This window comes from Protopterus annectens, chromosome 8.part0, assembly GCF_019279795.1.
Source record: "Protopterus annectens isolate FY-2018-M chromosome 8.part0, PAN1.0, whole genome shotgun sequence".
Taxonomy (NCBI): domain Eukaryota; kingdom Metazoa; phylum Chordata; order Ceratodontiformes; family Protopteridae; genus Protopterus; species Protopterus annectens.
Window position 1 is genome coordinate 1022370443 of NC_056741.1, and position 25071 is coordinate 1022395513.

Consider the following 25071-nt stretch of genomic DNA (forward strand, 5'->3'; position numbering starts at 1 on the left):
GCTACCTTGGCTGTAAGGGCTTTAAATTGTCAGTTTTATATGCTTAAATATCAGCAATACTTAATGTCACTGCTAAAACAAAATGTTGACAAATTGTGAATGTTCTGAAAACAAGGAAATGCAGGATTTATTGCATGCAGCTGAACAAGTGGGAAAGCGTACTTTGCAATGTGGTTTTGATTCACTGGAGGCCTCTTGCAGGGCCGCTGTTACAGGTTCTGTCATTAGAAGGCATGGTTGGTTAAAGGAACAGAATCTGCCTGATCATGTTAAAACAAAATTATTGGATGCTCCACTACAGCATGATATTTTGTTTGGTGTTAAGGCAGAAGAGGTGTTGAAGAAAATGGAGGATAAAGTGAAATCTATGCAGACAGTTGAGGATTTCTTACAGGTACAGCCACCCAGATTTAGCAGGAACTGGCCTTCTAAGAATTGGTCCTTTCCAGTGTCAGACAAGCCACAAAGAGGCAGATACAGACGGCCTAGAGGCAGATCCCAGCCCCAAGACTCATACAGGCCTAAACAATGGGGTGCTTCTATCTCCAAAAGCGGAGAAGACAAATCACAGCCATATAGGAAACTGTCCCAATGACTTTCCTCTGCCAATGCCAAGCACTTATCTTTTGGCAGCACCCTTGGGGGGAAAACTAGCACTTTTTTCACAAAATTGGCACATGATCTCCCAGGACAAATGGGTCTTGAATATAGTGTATCAGGGCTACAGGTTCCACTTTCACACCATTCCAAAGACAAAAGGTATGCCAGACCTGCCACACAATCAATGGGCAGAGGCACAAAAGCAAGTTTCATCTCTCATGGACATGAGGGCCAGTCAGCGAGTACCACAGCAAGAGCAGGGACAAGGATTTTACTCAAGACTTTTCTTGGTACCCAGTAGGACAAAGCCTGGAGACCAATACTGGACCAGTCTATTCTAAACACTTTTCTAGACATTCCAAAATTCAAAATGTTGACTCTGCAGCAGCTTCTGCCCATGCTGGGCAAGAAGGCTTGGCTTGTAACTTTGAACCTCAGAGGCGTACCTGCATGTCCCAATCGGACAATCTTGCAGAAGATACCTCAGATTCATAGTTGGCTCAATGCACTACCAATTCTCTGCACTGCCCTTTGGCTTATCTACTGCGCCCAGGGTCTTTACAAAATGCCTGGCACCAGTAATTGCATTTTGCAGACAGAGGAATCCAAATATATCCCTACTTGGACGACTGTCTTATTCAAGCAGACAACAAGGACTTTCTACTGAAGCATCTGGCGTTTGTAAAAAGATTACTAATTTGCCTAGGGTACACAGTAAACGAAAATAAATCAAAACTGGTACCCTCTCAAGAGATCTGGCTGCAAGCTTAAATACAACTGCCCAGATGGCTTATCTCATGCCAGGCAAATAAAGGCAACTGACTTCTTAACTGGGTCTTTGTTGCCATCTTTTTGAATTATCTGCAAGAAAAATTCTGCAGGCTTTGGGCTTCATGGCATCCTGCATTCTGCTAATTCCATATGCAAGATTGCATATGAGGAAGCTACAATGGTATCTAAAGTGTTTGGACTCAACATTGCCACAGCCTGGAAACATTAATTACCCTCATTCCCTGCCTGCCACAGGAGTTTCGATGGTGGGCACAGGCCTGTCACCACAACAAGGGACAGCCATTCACTTTACCCACAGCCAGGCAGACACTAACAACAGATGAATCAGATTATGCCTGGGGGGGGCCCCACATGGCAGGAAAATGTATTCAGAGCACATGGCCCGCAAGCCAAATGCATCTTCATATCAATCAAAAACAGATGCTAGCTGTACAGAATGCCCTGACAGCCTTCAAGGATCTACTTCATCCAGGACAACTGCTGATAAAGACGGACAATACTACATTGGTTTTCAAGGCTCCCCAGTTGCTTCTCACAAACTTTGTCAAGCATTTTTGAGGGGTACTCTTCTTTTAAAATCTCTTTACAAAGATCCTTCTCCTTGTGACCTGAATTTGGTGTTGCTAGCAATCACTCTGTCTTCCTTTGAACCGGCTAATGATTGCAATATTAAGTTCCTGTCTTGGAAAACTATTCTCTTAGTGGCAGTACCTTTTGCTAGAAGGATTTCAGAGATTCGAGCTTTGTCTTCTAAACCACCATACCTAATTTTTCACGTCTTGCTCAGAACCAACTCCTCTTTTCTACTGGTTTCAGAGACCAGGATCAACCAGTGTATTAACCTGCCAGTGTTCTTCCCCCAATGTCTGTAACAGAGTTGAGTATTCTTTATATTTGCTAGATGTTCACAGACAGGCAAGATTCTGTTTTCACAGAACAAAAGATTTCATGAAGTCTGAGCAATTATTAGTTTCTTTCTTGCATACCAGACTGGGAAAACCTATGAGCAAAGTGACGTTAGTCAGATGGCTCACTGATTTGTATCTCATTCATCTACACCGAGTTGGGCATTTTCTTGTCAAAACCCTTGTTAGCCTATTCAGCCAGGGCAATAGCAAAGTCAGCTGTATTCCAGTCTAGAGCTTCCCTGGATATCTGTGCAGCGGCAGCCTGGGCTACTCCCCATACCTTTATTACACATTACAAATTGGATTTGATCTCCAGTGGTAGAGCATCATTCGCCTCGGTGGTGCTTAGGAACATCCTTCCTTGAGTCCAACCAGGATATAAGGTGGCTGGGGACTCTGTCCCTGAGGTTGAGGATAGAATGAAAATCGGCAACATCAGATAAAGAAGTTATGTACTCACCATAACAGTCCATCTGTGATGCCCATTTTCATTCTTCAACTCCCCACTCTCCAACCCTCTACCCTTAATTTCTGGAAGAACAGATGACCATTTTCTGGTCTGACCTTACCAGGGAAGACATTACAGCAGGGGGTTGTGCAGTATGAGGACCAGGTCCAGTACGGTTACATCCCTGGTTGGTGTAATAACTATCTGGTCAAGGGAGTTCGTGTTAACAGAATCCAGGAATCTCTGTACGTATGGTGTCATATAGGATTCCCAGTTAATAGTGGGGTAATTTAAAGTCACCCATGAATATGATATTAGGTTGGATGTTTAGTGTTTCTAGTAAATTTAAATACATGATCTGATGTTGATCTTCAGTCATTCATTACTGATGGGTATCTGTTCTGTCCAAAGAAGCAAGTCGGCTGTTATAAGTTCGCACCAGCCAAAAAACTCTCTAAGCTTACCCATAGCGTCCCTTTCTCTGTCACCTCCGATATTGTTTGTTTGCCGCGTATACTATCAAGACGTGTCAGGCCAGCTCTCAAGCTAAATCATTAGAAATTTTTACTTTGAACTTGTTCTTGTTTTTTTTCTTGTGAATTTACAACTTGTTAACAGTCATTTAGCGTTTGCTACCTGTTTGAGTGATCCTTTTTCTTCTGTCGTACCAAAGTTTGGTGTTTTTCATACCATTGCTGGTACAGGCCTTCCCTTACCTCTGAGGCAACTTTCAATACCATTACTGGTATCCCCTTCCTCTCTCTCTTTCTCTTTACCCGTTGGATACTTCCTTCTACCACTGTTTTTTAAAAAAAAAAAAAACTTCCTTTTCTTGACTGTGTGAGTGTGCATTTTCTGATTGCTTGAAATTGTACTACTGTCGGACAAGTTTTTTGCTTTATAACTTAAGATGACTGTTAAAAATGGAACAGGCTTCAAACAGTGTGACCAATGTAGTAGGAAAGTGCTGAATTCGGATGACTGTTTGTCCTGTGTGGGGTGCAACATTTGGTCAAACCCCATGCGAGATATGTAAGGGCTTTAGCGTCTGTACCTTGACTGAAAGGAAAAATAAATTCATCTTTTAAAGGTCTCCTAAAAACTCCTTTTTTTTTGGAGGCTATATCTGAGACAGAGGGCTCAACTCCCCCTCCTAAAAAAGGAACATAAAAAGAGGAGCCAGTCCATACCTTCCTCTACACATGTTAGTGACTGAAAACCAGGTAAATCTGCGGGACCAAAGGCTAAAGTTCCTAAATTGTCATCAGCAACCTTGGCACCAGGGCCTCAAACCCCTTCCACGGTGCCGTCCTCTGATGTTCTTTGTGTTTCACTGTTGCAGTCATTACATTTGGGTTATCTGCTTGCAGTAGCCCTCAGTTGGCCTGATTAACAAATATCTCCCAAAGATTTTCATTCGTACTGTAGTCCTTGCCTAAGCCCTGACCACGACACACCTTGCTTTCGGTTTTGTGCTTTATTTAATCATCGCACTATCTGTCGTCTGTATATTTTCACCTCTAAATATTTCAGTTCTTGGTTTAATTATCCAGGAATGTTGTCTGTTAACCATCCGACTACTGGGATTTAAAAAAAAAAACAAAGATAAAGACAGACTCAGATGGCCGAGGTCCAAAGCTGCCGACGACACTTCTCCTAAGCCAGTTGCCAGTTTGCCGGTACTCAGGCACTTTCGCAGCCCCTGATACCCACTACTTCTGACTCGCAGGCCTCTACTGAGACCCATTTGGAGTCCGGTATGCCACGAGATGCTTCAACTGTAGAACCTGCGGATGTCTCTACCTTGGATGGGTCCAGAGCCACTGTGCAGGCACCAGCTTCTGAGGGTGTATTCAGGCTTACGGACTTGCATATTAAACCGACGCCTCCTTCTTCATTTAGGCCAAAATCTCGAACCATGCCTAAAAAACTGACGCCCAGGCTGCATGCTCAGGCCTCTATGCCTAAAAAAACAAATAAGAATGGCTGAAGGTCTTGTAACTCTAATCAGGGGAAGCCAACCCCCCCCCCCTTCTAAGAGACCTAGGACTGAAGTTATTTATGAATCTTCTGACCAGGATCCTGATGATTCTGATTTTTCTGATTCTTCTGATTATCTGGATTTGCCCTTATCTACTTATGAGGATTCTGATGCAGAGGACTCAATTCCCTCTGCTTCCCCTCCAGAGGATTTTTCTTTTGGTGAGATCTTACATACTCTAAGGGAGCATTACCACTGGGAAAGCCAGGATTTTTCTGATTCAAAAAAGAGGCTTAGGGATTTCTTCCTCCTGCCTCAGCATAGGCCTTTAGCTATACCTCCTGTACTAGACATTGTTGATGATGCCTTTTCAGAATCTAGGTTGGCCCCTGATTCTTTGCCTCCTGCTCCCAGAAAACCTGACGGATATTACAGGGTTCGTGATTCACACAAGTTCCTTTTTAAAAATCCTATTGCGGATCCAGCGACTATTTCACAGGGACTCAAGGACATTAAGGCTTCTACTGCTAAAAATCCTACCCCCTCTGATAGAGACTCTAGAGACTCCAGGGCATTGGATAGATGGGGTAAGAAGGTTTGCACTTTTGCAGCCTTGGCCATTACGGCTTTAAACTGCCAGTTTCATATGTTAAAGTATCAACAACATGTTGTTGGATTACTTAACCAGAAAATGATGTTGATATGATGATGTTGATATGTTGATTCCTGATGTTGATTCCTGACTCTGCTGAAAGTAAAGAATTACAGGATTTAATGCATTCTGCTGAACAGGTTGGAAAACGTACTTTGCAATGTAGATGTGATTCATTAGAGGCCCCTTGCAGGGCTGCTGTTTCTGGGTCTGTGCTTAGAAGGCATGCTTGGCTTAAGGAGCAATCTTTGCCTGATCATGTTAAAGCTAAATTGTTGGATGCTCCCTTAAATCAGGACTGCCTGTTTGGCAACAAGGCTGAGGAAGTTCTTAAAAAGATGGAAGATAAGTCTAAATCTATGCAAACTGTTCAAGATTTCTTACAGGTTCAGCCTCCTAGATTTAGTAGGCACTGGCCCTCTAAAAATTGGTCCTTTCCAGCCCCTTCCATTTCTTCTCAAGCCAAACCCAGACACGCAGAAACCCCAGGTTTCAGTCCCAAGGGACACACAAGACTAAGCAGTGGGGTTTCCAGACCAAAATTTGGGAGTAGTAAGACTCCCTCACGGAAAACTGTCTCAATGACTTAAAACTTCCAAGCACTTCCCAACTGAATGCTCCTTAGGTGGAAAGATTGGTCTGCAGGCCAAAAACCTGGGAACTCATTACCCAGGACAATGGGTTTTAAATCTGTGTCCCAAGGATACAGATTTAACTTCCACATGTTACCAACTCCAAGCTGGTGGCCAGATCTACCCCCAAATCTGTGGGCAGAGGCCCAAATTCAAGTACGCCTTCTTTTAAACATGGGGGGCTATTCAGTAGGTACCAGAAGAGGAAAAAGGCTGCATATGAGGAAACTACAATAGTATCTCAGAAGCCTATGGTGTCATCATTCACAGGATCTAGAAGCAAGGATTCCTATCATACCTTGCCTACGCCTAGAGTTCCTTTGGTGGGCAAAGGCCTGCCATCAAAACAGGGGACTACCATTCATTACCCCCTACCACCCAATTCTAACAACAGATGCATCAGACTATGCATGGAGGGCTCACCTGGCAGGGAAGTGTATTCAGGGCAAATGGAACCCAAGTCAAATGCACCTGCACATAAATCAAAAGGAAATGTTAGCTGTACAAAATGTTCTGACAGCCTTCAAGGACCACATTCTTCCAGGACAACTAATGGTAAAGACGGACACCACCACTGTCGTGGTACATAAACAAGCAGGGAGGTACACATTCTTACCCCCTCTGTAGAATAGCCATGGCATTGCAGAACACAGCCTTGAGCTACCAAGTGAATCTACAAGCACAGTTCCTGCCAGGAAAACTAAATACATGGGCAGACGGACTACGCAGAAAACCTCATGGACCCACACAAGTGGAAACTGGAACCAAGGATTTTCAACATGTTGGCAAGCAAATGGGGGGAGCCCAGATATAGACTGGTTTGCCTCCTCAGAACCATCAGCTGGACAAATTTTTGCACAAGGATTCCCTGCAAGCGGTTTGCTCCCCAGAACCATCAACTGGACAAATTTTGCACAAGGATTCTCCACAAGCTAGCTTGGAAAGTGGGTGTTCTATCTTTCATCTGGAAAAACCTATTAGTTTATGCCTTTCTTCCTCTGCCTCTGCTCTCCAAGTTACTACTAAAGATCAGACAGGACAAGCCAAGGAATATTTTAATTGCACAAGACTGGCCTTGCCAACACTGGTACCACTCTTGCAGTGTCACGCTTTGGCTCCATGGCACCTGCCTCAGACTCCTTCCCTGTTGTCTCAGTAGGAGAACCAGATTCTGCACCCTCAGATGCAAACCGTAAACCTAGCAGCCTGGCTAATTACCTAATCTCTCCTTTACCATCCCTCAGTAAATGAGTGATGGATATCATTTTAGAGGCAAGGAGGCCTAGTACTAGAAAATCTTATGCTGCAAACTGGAAAAGATGTTGTGCCTGGAACCAATCTCATGGAATGAACGCAGCAGTGCCCAATTTACCTCAGATTCTGCAATACTTGATGAGATGTTTCATAAGGGCTTGTCCTTTTCCTCCAAAATTCATGCCTCAGCCATTTCAGCTCATTATAGCACAGAGCATCCCTCTTCACCCACTGCTCAAGTAGATGTTCATCGTGCATACAGCTGCAGTCATAACAGATGGGTTCTCCTGTCAGGCTGGTCCTCGGTCACCAAATTCCAAAGTCTAGGTCCGGCGCCGGTTGTCGCTTCTTCCCTGACGCCAGTGCGACAGGGTATAAAGGAACCAGCCAATGCCATCTTCATTCTTTCTTGCCGCTACAAGCAGAAGCAGTTCGCAAGTGCCGGCCGATCAGCTCCTGAAATTACGAAAATTTTGAAACCTAAGTCTTCTTGAAAGCTAAGTACTTCGTTGAAACTTTTCTTGCCTCAGACCGATGTCAGACAAAGTTAATAATTGTATTTCTTGTGGGAAGCAAATACCGCATAAGGATTTCCATTCCTCTGTATACCTTTGTTTAGGCCCAGACCATTTATCATGCCCTCGGTCTGTCGCTTTTGTGCTACATTCAACAAATGCACCATTTAGCCGGGCGGAGTTCGCCAGCATTATTTTGGAAAAACATTTAACTATATTATGTTGTCGGATACTCCGACTTTTGTCTAAAACGCAAAGATAAGGACCGACACCACGCCAAAGCCGACTACACATGGTCCGGTTCTCAGCGAGGCGCCACGCAGCCCCTGACTACCGACGACACTTCATTGGCGGTGTCTCCTGTGCCCGAGGTCGCAGGTTCCTCAGCCCACACCCCGACTACAGATACCAAGCCACTCTTGGCGTTGAACCTCAAAATGTGGACAGGTCTACCTCCACTCAAGGTGTCTTCAGACCTTCCTTCTTTTTCCATCAAGGCTTTCACTAAGTCTAAAGCAGCCATGCATTCTAAGAGACAAGCTACACAGGGCCCATCTCCAGGCCCCATGCCTAAAAAACAGATGCTTAAAATGGCTGAGGATTTAATTACTCTTATCAGGGGTTCTCAACCCCACCGGACAAAAGGCCCAGAGTGGAGGAAGAATCCCCCTCCTCTGAACAGGGCTCCATTATTTCAGAGCACTCTGATGATCAGGAGCATTCTTACTCTTTGAATACTCTGATGCAGAGGAGTCCATTTCTTCTGTATCCCCCAGAGGATTTTGCATACCTTAAGGGAACACTTCACTGGGAAGGCCAAGATTATTCAGATTCCAAGAAAAGGCTTAGGGAATTTCTCTTGCTACTCTCAGCACAGGCCTCTGGCTATACCTCCTGTCTTGGACATCGAGATGATGTTTACTCGGAGGCCTGCCTTAACCCAGATTCTCTGCCTCCAGCCCCAGTCATGCCTGACAGGTACTACAGGGTTCCTGACTCACACCAATTTCTATACAAAAGCCATGCTGCTGACCCAGAAACCATCTCACAGGGCCCCAAGGGAAAAATTTATCACAGTTAAGAAACATGGCTGAAAACAGTCAATGCAAACAGCATAATGGGACCATTCCGCAAGTATAAGTGAAACTGCCTCTCGGGGATACAGTTCAACATATCGGCACGTAAATAGAAAAAAAATAGAAAAAATACGGTTCACCAACATAACATATGTGAGAAACGTCACAGATTTTAAGTCCAATAGCACCGAGACAGGAACACAAAGTTAAAGTGCATGTGCGGTTAGGAGCCAAACCATGATTGGAACTGAAGCCATACAGGATGTTTCCAAGCTAATTGACACTGTGGGTGGGAATTTGAGTGACGTGGTTGAGTGGGCATTACTTTGGTCTGCTTTAGAGCGGACCCGAATTTTAAACGCTGGGATTGTCCCTTTAAGGAGCAATCTTTGCCTGATCATGTTAAAGCTAAATTGTTGGATGCTCCCTTAAATCAGGACTGCCTGTTTGGCAACAAGGCTGAGGAAGTTCTTAAAAAGATGGAAGATAAGTCTAAATCTATGCAAACTGTTCAAGATTTCTTACAGGTTCAGCCTCCTAGATTTAGTAGGCACTGGCCCTCTAAAAATTGGTCCTTTCCAGCCCCTTCCATTTCTTCTCAAGCCAAACCCAGACACGGCAGAAACCCCAGGTTTCAGTCCCAAGGGACACACAAGACTAAGCAGTGGGGGGTTTCCGCACCAAAATTTGGGAGTAGTAAGACTCCCCCCTACGGAAAACTGTCTCAATGACTTAAAACTTCCAAGCACTTCCCAACTGAATGCTCCTTAGGTGGAAAGATTGGTCTGCAGGCCAAAAACCTGGGAACTCATTACCCAGGACAAATGGGTTTTAAATCTGTGTCCCAAGGATACAGATTTAACTTCCACATGTTACCAACTCCAAGCTGGTGGCCAGATCTACCCCCAAATCTGTGGGCAGAGGCCCAAATTCAAGTACGCTCTCTTTTAAACATGGGGGGGGGGGCTATTCAGTAGGTACCAGAAGAGGAAAAGGCTGCATATGAGGAAACTACAATAGTATCTCAGAAGCCTATGGTGTCATCATTCACAGGATCTAGAAGCAAGGATTCCTATCATACCTTGCCTACGCCTAGAGTTCCTTTGGTGGGCAAAGGCCTGCCATCAAAACAGGGGACTACCATTCACATTACCCCCTACCACCCAATTCTTAACAACAGATGCATCAGACTATGCATGGAGGGCTCACCTGGCAGGGAAGTGTATTCAGGGCAAATGGAACCCAAGTCAAATGCACCTGCACATAAATCAAAAGGAAATGTTAGCTGTACAAAATGTTCTGACAGCCTTCAAGGACCACATTCTTCCAGGACAACTAATGGTAAAGACGGACACCACCACTGTCGTGTGGTACATAAACAAGCAGGGAGGTACACATTCTTACCCCCTCTGTAGAATAGCCATGGCATTGCAGAACACAGCCTTGAGCTACCAAGTGAATCTACAAGCACAGTTCCTGCCAGGAAAACTAAATACATGGGCAGACGGACTACGCAGAAAAACCTCATGGACCCACACAAGTGGAAACTGGAACCAAGGATTTTCAACATGTTGGCAAGCAAATGGGGGAGCCCAGATATAGACTGGTTTGCCTCCCCTCAGAACCATCAGCTGGACAAATTTTGCACAAGGATTCCCCGCAAGCGGGTTTGCCTCCCCCCAGAACCATCAACTGGACAAATTTTGCACAAGGATTCTCCACAAGCTAGCTTGGAAAGTGGATGCTCTATCCTTCAGCTGGAAAAAACTATCAGTTTATGCCTTTCTTCCTCTGCCTCTGCTCTCCAAGTTACTACTAAAGATCAGACAGGACAAGCCAAGGAATATTTTAATTGCACAAGACTGGCCTTGCCAACACTGGTACCCACTCTTGCGCAGTGTCACGCTTGGCTCCATGGCACCTGCCTCAGACTCCTTCCCTGTTGTCTCAGTAGGAGAACCAGATTCTGCACCCTCAGATGCAAACCGTAAACCTAGCAGCCTGGCTAATTACCTAATCTCTCCTTTACCATCCCTCAGTAAATGAGTGATGGATATCATTTTAGAGGCAAGGAGGCCTAGTACTAGAAAATCTTATGCTGCAAACTGGAAAAGATGTTGTGCCTGGAACCAATCTCATGGAATGAACGCAGCAGTGCCCAATTTACCTCAGATTCTGCAATACTTGATGAGATGTTTCATAAGGGCTTGTCCTTTTCCTCCAAAATTCATGCCTCAGCCATTTCAGCTCATTATAGCACAGAGCATCCCCTCTTCTCTCACCCACTGCTCAAGTAGATGTTCATCGTGCATACAGCTGCAGTCATAACAGATGGGTTCTCCTGCCGTCAGGCGGGTCCTCGGTCGGCCAAATTCCAAAGTCTAGGTCCGGCGTCGGTTGTCGTCGCTTCTTCCCTGACGTCAGTGCGACAGGGGTATAAAGGAACCAGCCAATGCCATCTTCATTCTTTCTTGCCGCGCGGTGCCCGAAGCAGAAGCAGTTCGCAAGTGCCGGTCGATCAGCTCCTGAAATTACGAAAATTTTGAAACCGAAGTCTTCTTGAAAGCTAAGTACCCCGTTGGGGAAACTTTTCTTGCCTCAGACCGATGTCAGACAAAGTTAATAATTGTATTTCTTGTGGGAAGCAAATACCGCATAAGGATTTCCATTCCCTCTGTATACCTTGTTTAGGCCCAGACCACGACGTCTCGGTCTGTCGCTTTTGTGCTACATTCAACAAATGCACCATTTAGCGTCGGGCGGAGTTCGGCCAGCATTATTTTGGAAAAACATTTAACTATATTATGTTGTCGGATACTCCGACTTTTGTCTAAAAAAAACGCAAAGATAAGGACCGACACCACGCCAAAGCCGACTACACATGGTCCGGTTCTCAGCGAGGCGCCTACGCAGCCCCTGACTACCGACGACACTTCATTGGCGGTGTCTCCTGTGCCCGAGGTCGCAGGTTCCTCAGCCCACACCCCGACTACAGATACCGAAGCCACTCTTGGCGTTGAACCTCAAAATGTGGACAGGTCTACCTCCACTCAAGGTGTCTTCAGACCTTCCTCTTCTTTTTCCATCAAGGCTTTCACTAAGTCTAAAGCAGCCATGCATTCTAAGAGACAAGCTACACAGGGCCCATCTCCAGGCCCCATGCCTAAAAAACAGATGCTTAAAATGGCTGAGGATTTAATTACTCTTATCAGGGGTTCTCAACCCCCACCGGACAAAAGGCCCAGAGTGGAGGAAGAATCCCCCTCCTCTGAACAGGGCTCCATTATTTCAGAGCACTCTGATGATCAGGAGCATTCTTACTCCCCTTTTGAATACTCTGATGCAGAGGAGTCCATTTCTTCTGTATCCCCCCCAGAGGATTTTGCATACCTTAAGGGAACACTTCCACTGGGAAGGCCAAGATTATTCAGATTCCAAGAAAAGGCTTAGGGAATTTCTCTTGCTACCTCAGCACAGGCCTCTGGCTATACCTCCTGTCTTGGACATCGTAGATGATGTTTACTCGGAGGCCTGCCTTAACCCAGATTCTCTGCCTCCAGCCCCAGTCATGCCTGACAGGTACTACAGGGTTCCTGACTCACACCAATTTCTATACAAAAGCCATGCTGCTGACCCAGAAACCATCTCACAGGGCCCCAAGGGAATTAAGGCCTCCACTGCTAAAAATCCATTACCTTCCAAGAGAGATTCCAGATCCTTAGAAAGGTGGGGAAAAAAGGTATATACCTCGGCTACTTTAACCATGAGGGCCTTAAACTGTCAGTTCCATATGCTGAAATACCAACAGCTTTTGTTATCACAATTGAAAAGTAAAATGTCACAACCTGAACAACCAGACTTGAAGGAGTTGCAGGATTTGATGCATAGTGCAGAACAAGTGGGTAAGCATATCTTGCAATGTGGTTTTGATGCTCTAGAGGCCTCATGTAGAGCTGCTGTTACAGGATCATGTCATACGTAGACATGCCTGGCTCAAGGAACAAACCTTGGCTGATCATGTCAAAGCTAAATTACTAGATGCCCCTCTACAAAAGGATGTATTATTTGGTGCTAATGCTGAGGAGGTATTAAGGAAAAGGCTAAATCAATGCAAACTATGAAAGATTTTCTACAGGTACAACCCCCACGTTTCAGTAGAAATTGGCCTTCCAAAAATTGGTCCTTTCCAGCCACTGACAGACCCCAAAGAGGTAGATACAGGCGCCCGAGGGGCAGAGGACAATCCCAAGGATCATTTAGAGGCAGACAATGGCAAGCACCTACACAAAGAGGTGGTGAGGATAACTCACAATCATTCAGAAAGCAAGCCCAATGACTTTCCCCTTTGCATGCCAAGCAAGACTCAAATGGCAGCCCCCTTAGGAGGAAAACTGCCATTATTTAAAAAAAAAATTGGCATATTGTCACAAAAGACAAATGGATCCTGGACATTATAAACAGAGGCTACAGATTCCATTTTCACACCCTTCCAAAAATGAGAGGCATGCCAAACCTGCCACACAATCAAAGGGCAGAGGCACAAAGGCAAATTACAGATCTCATAGACATGAAAGCTATTCAGGAGGTACCTACGCACGAACAAGGTCAAGGTTTTTATTCCAGACTATTCCTGGTACCAAGGAAGGGAAAAGATTGGAGACCTATTTTGGACTTATCCATCCTAAACACATTTCTACTCGTACCACAATTCAAGATGCTCACTCTACAGCAGCTTCTTCCCATGCTGGGCAAGGAGTCTAGGCTGGTAACATTGGACCTCAAGGAGGCATACCTGTATGTCCCAATCAGACAAAATTGCAGAAGATACCTCAGATTTCTTGCAGGTTCAACCCATTATCAATTGTCTGCATTGCCCTTTGGCTTATCTACTGCGCCCAGAGTATTCACGAAATGCCTGGCATCAGTAATTGCCTACTGCAGACTTCAAGGGATACAAATATACCCCAATTTGGACGACTGCCTGATCCAAGCGGACAGCAAGCACATTCTTCTGAAATATCTGGCTTATGTAATAATGTTGTTGAACTCTCTGGGATACACAGTCAGCAAAAAGAAATCAAGGCTAATACCCTCTCAGAAGATAATTTTCCTGGGTGCCAACTTGGACACAAACACCCAGATGGCCTACCTCACACCAGAGAAGCAGGGGCAACTAACTCAATACTTCAGAGCACTAGCAAATTGCACCAGGCTGACTGCAAGGAAAATCCTGCAGGCTGTGGGATTCATGGCATCTTGCATCTTACTAATCCCATGTGCAAAGCTGCATATGAGGAAACTTCAATGGTACCTGAAAAACCTATGGTCTCAACACAGCCACAGTTTGGAAACAATAATACCACTAATTCCATGTCTACAAAAGGAATTTCTGTGGTGGGCTCAAGCATGCCAAACAAACACAGGTCTTCCATTCAGCAAGCCTCAAGCAAATCAAGTCATCACAACAGACACCTCGAACTACGCCTGGGGGGCGCACATGACAGATCGGTGCATTCAGGGCAAATGGTCCCAAAAAGAAAAGCACCTTCACATCAAACAAAAGGAAATGCTAGCAGTAATAAATGCTATTATAGCTTTCAAAGTCCTTCTGCAACCAGGTCAACTATTGATAAGAACGGACAACACCACAGTTATGTGGTACATAAACAAACAGGGAGGAACACATTCATACCCCCTATGCAGACTGGCCATGTCACTTTGGAACATGGCCATGGACTTACAAATCGAACTACAAGCACAGTACTTGCCAGGCAAGGAAAACACGCTGGCAGACAACCTAAGCAGAAATATGACAGATCCACACGAATGGAAGTTGCATCCAAAAGTTTTTACAGAAATAATCCAAGCATGGGGAAGGCCAGACATAGATCTCTTTGCCTCCCACAAAATCATCAATTGACAAAATTCTGCTCAAGGATTTTCCATCCAAAGGCCTGGAGAGTGGACGCTCTCTCTTTCAGTTGGACATCAATGACAGTTTATGCCTTCCCACCTCTTCCTCTGCTGCCCAAAGTCCTATTGAAAACCAGAGCAGACAGACCAAAGATGATTCTCATTGCTCCAGACTGGCCAAGACAACACTGGTACCCACTCCTGAGGAGCCTGACGCATTCCCCACCATGGACCCTGCCTCTAATGCCTCTTCTCCTGACTCAGCACAGCTTCAAAACTCTTCACATCCAGCTAAAAACACTCAATCTAGCCGCATGGAAGATTCCTTAGCATCACAACAGACCCTACTCTCCAAGGAGGTGCAGGATGTCATTTTGGAGGCCAGAAGGCCGTCAACTAGAAAAGCTTACTCTGCAAAATGGAAACTGTTTTGTGTCTGGAATGAGAAAAAGGGCCAGGATCCTGGAAAACTGAATTTACCTCAAATACTACAGTATCTAGCTGAGCTGCTAAGCAGTGGACTTTCATTCTCCTCCATCAAAATCCATGCCTCAGCCATTTCTGCAGAATACAACACTGATCCACCCTTATTCTCTCACCCTCTCTTAAGACAGTTCCTCAGAGGGGCTAAGAATCTAAGACCCCAAGGAAACAACCAATACCTGCTTGGGATCTCAATTTCATTCTGGAAAAACTGACCTTGCCTCCATTTGAGCCAGCTGCCTCATCAGATTTGCAATATTTGTCCTGGAAAACAGCTTTCCTTCTGGCTATTACCTCAGCTCGTAGAGTTTCAGAACTACAAGCTCTCATGGCTGTGCAGCCTTTTATCATCTTCCATCAGGACAGAGTTTCCTTACGAACCAACCCGTCCTTTATGCCTAAAGTGGTATCCAGGGTAGCTTTGAATCAGGCCGTACACTTACCTGCCTTTTATCCTAATCCTCAAAACAAAGGGGAGAGATTACTACATTCCTTGGACATCCACAGACAACTGCGTTATTATTTGGACAGAACAAAGCCTTTCAGAAAATCAGAACAGCTCTTTGTGTCCTGTGCTGTAGGAGCTCAAGGAAAGCCAATTTCCAAACAGACAATCTCAAAATGGATAGCACACTGCATACGCTTTTGCTATTCTTTTCATGGCAAAACTGTACCTACAGGCATCAGATCTCACTCCACAAGGGCCACAGCTACCTCTGCAGCTTTCCTCAAGAGAGTTCCTACCAAAGATAGTTTGGAAGCAGCCACTTAGAGTTCTTTGCATACCTTCTCCAAGCACTACCACCTACCATTATACTCCAAAACTAGAGCAGGCTTTGCCACTGCAGTCTTGCAGGGCATCCTGGCTCCTCCTAGTTCCACCTAGTGCCTACCACCCCTTTCTTAGCTTTGGGATTCTACCCATCTGTTATGACTGCAGCTGTATGCACGATGAACATAGTACAGTTTTGTACCTACCATAAATGTAGATGTTAGAGTGCTAATACAGCTGCAGTCCAGGTTTCCCTCCCTCCTTCCCCTCTTGGGACAGGCCTATTGGCTAACACCTCCTCATACAACCTGATTGGGGTATTAATTTATGGTGTATTTGCTTGCAACTACTGTATTTTGATTATATTGCATTGCTTTATTACACAAATTTATGTATTGCCTTCCTTCTGGGGGCACCTGACATCTGGGGCAAGAAAAACTGAAGAAGATGGCTTCGGCTGGTTCCTTTATACCCTTGTCGCACTGACGTCAGGGAAGAAGCGATGACAACCGACGTCTGACCTAGACTTTGGAATTCGGCCGACCGAGGACCCGCCTGACGGCAGGAGAACCCATCTGTTATGACTGCAGCTGTATTAGCACTTGAACATCTACATTTATGGTAGGTACAAAACTGTACTTTCCTTAGAGGGGCCAAAAATTTAAGGCCACCCAGGAGAGCTCCAACTCCAGCCTGGGATCTTAACTTTGTCTTGGAGAAACTCACTCTTCCTCCTTTCGAGCCAGCTGCTACTGCAGATTTAAAATGTATTTCCTGGAAAACAGCTTTCCTTTTAGCAATCACTTCTGCAAGAAGGGTATCTGAATTACAGGCCCTTATTGCAGTGGAACCTTTCATCATCTGTCATGCGAACAGGGTGTCCCTCAGAACCAGTCCCTCCATGCCCAAGGTGGTATACAGTGTGGCTCTTAATCAGTCCATTCATTTGCTTACCTTCTTTTCTAATCCACAGAACAAAGGGGAACGGATACTGCACTCTTTAGATGTGCACAGACCGTTTAGATTCTACTTGGACAGGACTAAACCTCAAAGGAAATCTAAACAACTGCTTGTGGCATTTGCTGCAGGGACAGAGGGGAAAGCTATTTCAAAACAAACCATTTCAAAATGGATATGCCACTGCATTCATTTCTGCTATAAGTACCATGTAAAGCCTATCCCACCAGGGCATTGGACCCCATTCAACCAGGGCTGCATCTACCTCTACAGCCTTTCTCAGGAGCGTGCCTACTAGGGATATCCTAGAAGCTGCTACCTGGAGTTCTGTACATACTTTCACCAGGCATTATCATTTGCCAATCTTTTCTAAATCCAGAGCTGGTTTTGCCACTGCAGTCTTGCAGGGCCGTATAGCTGGTCCTGATTCTATTTAAATTACTCCTCCCAACCTTGGCTTTGGGAATCTACCCAAATGTAATGACTGCAACAATGAAACACTAAGAACATAGTACAGTTGTGTACACTTACCATAAATGTAGATGTTCAAGTGTGTTCACTGTTGCAGTCCTGGTTACCTTCCCTCCATCCCCCTTTCTTCTTTTGGCTATACCTCTACTCTCACTTACTATGCTCTAAAAGGTTTTGGTGTATTTGCTTTTTTGTTGGAGGTATATCCTTGTATTTATAGATTTAATTGCTTCCCATTAGGGGGGCACCTGACATCTGGGGCAAGAAAAACTGATGTAATGGCGTCTGCTGCATGCTTTAATACCCCTGGCGACCTGACGTCATTGAAGAAGTGACAGCAACCGATGCAGGACCCAAGACTTTGTTAATCAGGCTGACTGAGGGCTACTGCAAGCAGATAACCCAAATGTAAGGACTGCAACAGTGAATACACTCTACATTTATGGTAAGTGTACACAACTGTACTTTCCAGGACCTCATCTATTTACTGTGGTACTGTTCTTGACACCAAGGCCTTAAGCACTGACTACAGTACCGATTATGAGTACAGAACCATCCAAAACTTTAATTTCTGCTACAGTACTGATCTCCCTTTTGACACCAAAAATAGTACTTCCAACGCGGGTCACCCCCCCCCCCCCATACAACTTACTGGTTCTTTGACCACTGTGCTGAAAGGTGAAATACCCACTCAGACCCGTTATTTCCCGTCTGTAAATCCTCTTTTTTGGACAACAGTGCAGCCCCTTTCTAGAGTGCCCTGATTCTCAGTCAGGGATGTCAACCCTCTCCTCCAGAAGCCTTTCGGAATTCGATGTGGTGAGACTCTGGGATCAGCTCCTGGCGGCCAGAATAATCCCAACTCCTTACAAATCCTCCCTCCCATCCAGAGCTGAGGAATTTTCTCCAGACTCAAACATATATTTCTTCTTCAACCTCCTTGGAAGGTATCTGAGCACTCGACACAGATGTCTATCCCAGTTCTAGCTTCTTCTGGTCCATTGGCAGACCTGACCATGGGTCTGGAGCCTACCCTATGGCCATCAACTCACTCGAAGCCGAGCTATCCTCGGGGATTGTGACTGGACTGTGTGCACCTTGACCCCTAGTATAGCACTTTTTTTTTTCTACGGTGCCGTCTAGTATGGTTCCAGTTGTCTCAGCGGCTCAGAGTCCTCTTGTGGCTCCTTCCCTGGGAGTGGATTCATTGGAGCAGGGTGTGACCCCAGTCCCGAGGTTGTCTTTTCAGTTCTGGACTCCCACCCCTCTTCAGGCGGGCTCGCATTCCATATGATGGAGTTGCCTCTGCAGGCTCACAGCTGGTTCCTTTGGCGTTGAAGACCCATATATATTTGTCCTCCGAGCCGCAGCTGACAGTCCACTACTCTAGGACATAGAGCACAGGTACCTCAAGATACCCTTCCACAAGGTACCCACTCTTCAGAGTTGTCCTCTGATGTCCTCGCTGAGGAGGTACCAAGTAAGAGATCGTGCAAAAGGAAGCATGTGGATTCCCCCTGAGGAATCCCTTACCGAAGATGCACACTATGATGAAGGGGAAGGGTCCCCATGGTTGCCCCTGAGGATGTCTCATTTGGAGACGTACTGGAAATTTTAAAGCAGCGGGGATCCTGGAAGCCCACCAACCCTTCCTCTGAGGAATCTGTATTCTTGCAGGCTTTCCGTGTTCGACCTACTTCTTGGGGTGACGCTGCCTGCAGATGACCTAGTTCAGCTGTCATGCAGCACTCTTGGAGGACACCATTGAACCTATCCCCCAGAGACCAGACAAAATTCTTTCTTCACCATGGGACAACCCACATTTGGTCCAAAGGCCTACCAGTAGACACTATGGTGGTGGTGGCAGTCACTAAGAAGGAGCTAGCCGAGGAGAGTTCTGTCCATCCCCCAAACAAGAGAGTCTCAGGCAATTGTATTCTTCTTTGACCTTTGCCATTTGGTCCTTGAATTACTCAGCACACTTTACCTGGCGCCAGAGAGACTTAATCTTGGAACTCTTGGGAACCTTAGCAGGAGCAGTCTCTGACGAGGTATGCAACAAAGTTGCCTCACAGCTTGCCACCCTGGAATATATATCTAACTCGTCCATGCAATTGATTTCTCATACTACCGAAGGGGCGGCTAGAGCAGCGGGTTTAAGCATAGTCATGAGTCGTCATGCCTGGATGCACCTATGCGATTTTGCGGATTCTTTTAAGCCTTCCTTTCTCAACGCTCCCATAGAGACCTCGTCTTTTTTTGGCCCAAAGGTAAAAGACACTTTAGCCAGGTGTGAAAAGGACGATAAGACCCTGTCTGCCATGGGTGTGCATTTTTCCGCCCCCCAACGATCCTACTCTAGGAATGAGAGGAGTGGAAAGATGTGGTTCAAGAAGTCCCAGGGTCCTTTCCGTGGCACATGTTGCGATTTTTAACCCCCCCCCCCCGGGACAGAGGAAGAAACCCATCTGGAAAACTCCCTTACAGAGGCAGAGCGGGTCCACATAATCAGGGATCCAGAGATTCTTTCTCTGAACATCCCTATCAGCGCTTCTGAAGAGCGGCCCGATTAGTCTCCCAACTGCTTCCAGAGGTAACCATTTTCTTTGCACCACTTTGCCTGGCAAATGATGACCACAGATTATTGGGTGCAGACTATAATTGCCAGAGTTGTCACATACCTTTCAGTCTTTACCCAAGGCCAGTATGGCATATTCCTGATGTTCCACCCAGTCAAAAGGAAGCAGCAGCTCAAGAAATACAAAAGCTGCTCTTAAAAAGAGTTATCCAAGCAGTCCCACCAGACCGCATAGTATCCGGATTTTACTCAAGGTTCTTTTTAATGCCAAAAAAGACGGGACTAGAAGCTAATCTTGGACCTCAGCATACTAAACAGATTTGTCAAACAAAATTCCAGATGGTGTCAGTTCAGTCTAAACTATCCTTTCTAGAGAAAGATTATTAGATGTGCTCGATAGATGTTCAGGATCCGTATTACCACATAAAAATGGACAAATATTCCAGAAGATTCCTCCACTTCCGGCTGGAAGCCAGTCACTACCAATTCTGAGCGCTGCCCTTTGCTCTCTCTATGACCCCCAAAGTGTTCACCAAATACATGGCAGTGGTAATAGCGCACTTGAGACTGCAAGGATTCCAGGTGTTTCCGTATTTAGACGATTGACTCCTCATCGTGCCCCCCCCAGCATTTACTGGTTACAGCCCCACATTACACCCTAAAGCTAGCAAAATCCTTAGGGATCTCAATAAACGAGGAGAAATGCAAGTTAACTCCTTCTCAATCTCTGGAATTCATAGGGGCAACTTTCAGTACTCAGTCTTGCCTAATCTCCCTCCCACTTCACAGATTAGAAAGACTAAGGTCTCAAGTCTGGGTAGTACTCTCTCAGGACAAAGTTTCAGCTTGGACAGTTCAACTATCAAGATCAGTGGCAGCATCGATTACAGTATTTCCCCTGGCAAGACTACACGTTCTACAGTGCCTTCTACTAACAGTGGTATCTCCCTTTTTTAATTTCTCCAAATCTTTTGGGTTTTTAGTACCATGATGGGAATGGACCCCATTCCTAAGTCAAAGTATGATTAAAGTTAATGAAATTAGTATTGTTTCACTCTGGATGTCAGAAAAAAGTGCCCTTCGCAGCACCCGCAATGTGCCAAGTAATGACTTCTCCTGTAATTCATACGGAGCTACGTGTATTGGTAGCTTATTTAAAGGTGATGGTAGACTTAAGACCCATTGCTCCTACTACAATTGAAACTATCTGGATATCCTTCTTCCACATTGCTCTCATTTCTGCTTCCAGATCCTGATATTTTATAACCTTGTGTCTCTCTGTACGCAAGACACTGTAATCACTGGGTATGGTGTTTTCAATGATCAGTGCTGCTCTTGTCTTTGACTGGTCCCCTTTGACTCATCCTATGTTCTTTCAGGTCCGCATAACAAGTCGATGCAAACAAGATTTAATTTGGTGGACGATGCCAGAAAAAGACATATGGAGTCGTTCTAACGCCATAGTGACCACAGACACTTCTTTGATGGGGTGGGGTGGGCGTTTCCAGGGAAAGACAGTCCAAGGACTTGGTCACCAGTGATGGCCAACTTGCATGTCAGTGTTCTAGAACTGAGGGCAGTGCTTCTAGTGTTGCAAGCATTCCAATCTGTCTTCCCGTCAGGGACAATTGCTATCAAGTCCGACAACATGTTTGTGATCTGGTATATCAACAAACCAGGGGGAACCAAGTGCTGCCCATTGTGTCAAGAGGCAATGAGAATTTGGCAATGGGTGATGGATTCCAACCGCTTTCTAATAGCAATGCACATTCCCGGGGATTCCACCGTGATTGCAGACAAACTGAGCAGATGCATTCTCCTGCTTCACAAGTGGTCCCTCAGTCTTATCATAGCGGTCAAGATTTTCAGTCGCTGGGGCCAGCCTTGCTGCAATCTATTTGCATCCTCTGCAAACCGCAAATGCAGCAACTACTTTACCCTAATTCCCCAGAGTCCCCAAGGGACGCTCTAGTACACAGCTGGCCCACGAGACTTCTTTATGCCCCTCCCCTCTCCTGATTCCACAGTTCTTAAAGAAGGCCCTTCAGTTGAGAGGCAGGGTAATCCTCATTGCGCCTTATTGGGCCCGACACGTTTAGTTTCCATTACATTGGCATCATCTAGTACATCAACCATGGATTCTGAATCCAACTCTGGAATTGCTGTCACACCCACAAAGGTTGATACATCCAAACATATCAAGCCTCCAGTTGACAGTTTGGTTCCTACACTTCCGGTAATTGCCAGGCAAAATAACCTATCCTCCCCTGTACGTCAGATTCTTCTGGCTTCCCATAAACCATCCACCAGAAATCTTTATCTCAGTAAGTGGAAAAGATTCATAATTTGGTCCCAAGAGAAGGGAATAGATTAATTTTCAGCCCCGATTACATTGGTATTGGACTATTTATCAAACCTCCTCCATTCGGGAGCAGCAGCTTCAACTATTCGAGTGCACCTGGCAGCTATCTCTAACTTTGACAATGGCTTCCAGGACTCGTTCTTGATTTCTCACTGTCTTTGTAAAACCTTTTTGAAGGGTGTCACTCACATTAGGCCACCTATCAAAGCCTATTGACCCCTGGAATTTGACACTAGTTCTGCAATCCTTGACTCGTCCTTTCGTACCTGCTGCTACTCGTCCTCCTTTCATACCTGCTGCCACTTGTGTTATAAAATTTTTATCCTGAAAAACTTTTATTCTTGGTAGCTATTACCTCAGCAAGACAAATATCATCTGAGCTACAAGCCTTGTGCATAAAACATCCTTACATGGTTTTCCATAAAGACATAGTATTAATCTGGACTAATCTCGCCTTCTTACCCAAATGATTTGACTATTAATCAAACAATTGATCTGGCAATTTTCTTTCCAAATTTTACTAACAAAGGGAGTATTCACTACATTTACTTGATGTGCATAGACAATTGCGATTCTACTTGGACAGGGCTAAATTATTACGAATATCTAACCAATTATTCGTATCATTCTCCGGGCCAAAATTGGGAAGATTTGTTTCCAAAGTGACTCTGTCCAAATGGTTGAGAGATTGCATTTGTTTTATTTACCAAAAAACTAAGCTCTTCTACCTTGCAAGGTCAAAGCGCATTCAACCAGATCAATCGCAACATCTTTTGCCTTCCATGTAAGAGCTTCCATGGATGACATTTGTGCAGCAGCAACATAGGCCACTCCTCATACCTTTATCATGCATTACAAATTGGATTTGGTCTCCACGGGGAGAACCTCCTTTTGTTCACTGCTGCTCAGGAATATCCTTCCATAGGGCCTCCCAGGAAATAAAGTAGCTAGGGACTCTGTCCCATCAGTAATGAATGAATGAAGATTGACAACATCAGATAAAGAAGTAATATTCTTACCATAATGTTCCATCTGTGGTGTTAATATTCATTCATTCATTACCACCCACCCATCATCCCCCTGCGAAAAACTCCTGGAGGTTCATATTTGGTCATACCTTATAATAGGGAATTTGCTCAGATAAAGCCTCCGCTTTTCTCTTTCCTTTCTTAGGGTAAACTCAATCTGAGGTGATGGAGAGAGAGGGGCACTATGGGTAAGCTTAGCTCAAGAGTTTTTTTTTGCTGGCACGAGGTTGTTATAATGGCCAACTCTGTTCCGTGGACAGAACTGATACCCATCAGTAATGAATGAATGAAGATTAACAGCACAGATTGAAAGTTATGGTAAGAACAACTTCTTTTTATGGGTTACCTGGGTCATAGAGAGGGGGACCTATAGCTTACAAGGAAGTGTTTTTGGATTTTTGCATATGGTGATTTGAGCATGGAGCAGCTCAAGTGCATGTCCTGTTTGACCAGCCTTGAAGTATATTTATTTTTGATGTAAATAGAGACACCTCCACCTTTAGTCCCTGCCTTTGAAGTAGCTGTGTGGAAGGCCTTATAATCTTGTGCTGTTGGTGTGCTCTCCAGCTTTAAACCATGTCTGAGTGACCGCACAGATTACAGCATTCTTTAGGGTGAAGAGAGCTTCTAGGGAGTGGAATATTTTGTTTAGAGTCATAGCATTGAGCAGTAATACCTTTAGATTTTCATGGTTTTGATTTGCTATGTCAGAAGTACTTTCAGTTTGGCATCGCCTAAAAAAATGCACAATGGGGGGAAGACCATGTTTTAGCTAATATTCAGAAGCCTAGACGGGAGAGGTGCAGACCATCCTTGGCAAAGCAGTGTGGTTTGTTGATCATCTCCTTCATGCTGACAAATATTGCACTCCCGTAGAATGACACCAGAAACTAAGCCAATTAATGTCAGTCATCTTTTGTTTGTATTGTGGCATCATCCTTGGAGAAGGTAAAATGCTGTTCAGCGCTAGGTTCATACCAGCATGAAACCCATTCCGAGAGCTCCATGATGTCTCTCTTCTTCATATAGTCTAGGGAGGTATGTGTCAGGTAATTTACTCCCACATGAACTATGACTGTGGTCCAGTGACCTGAATGCGTGTGCCATGTGGCAGATCCTAGCCCCTGATAAGCAACTGACCGTGACTTTCTTCTTACTCAGCCTGGTGAGAGGGACATCGTCGTTTCTCTTGATGGGGTTTCCAATGATTAGAATGTTGGATTGTGTGGTGGCTTGCCTTATGGGCTTAGAGGTAGGGTCTCCATGAGATGTAGGTCTGTGTGTTGATGTGGATGTTTGGTTTGAGAGTGCATTTGGGGCTACTGAGGGTATTTGTGTACTTTGTATAGGTAGTCTTTGTGATTTAGGAAGGGTTACATTTAAGTGCCCCAGCATATGTGGGTCAATATATCTGCTTTGAATTGTGTGTGATGGGTGCAGTGTGTGTACTACTGACAACCTTATTGTCATTAGGAGTACTTTTATGTGTGAGCTTTGCCTCCAGTGATTGTGCAAGTACATCTCTCAAATACCATATTGGTTTGTTTTAGAACTAACTGGTTGTCCGTAAATATGAGGCAATTTCTAGATTGCCTCAGGATGCCCATATCCACCAAGCTGGTAATGGAGACGGTGGGAAAGTTCATATC

The 25071-nt window shown here is 45.0% G+C and overlaps 1 protein-coding gene across 1 annotated transcript in view; it reads left to right on the top strand.

Moving 5' to 3' along the window:
* Nucleotides 1–25071, top strand: part of PSMC4 (proteasome 26S subunit, ATPase 4) — a 643785-nt gene that overhangs the window by 216953 nt on the left and 401761 nt on the right. The window lies entirely within an intron of this gene.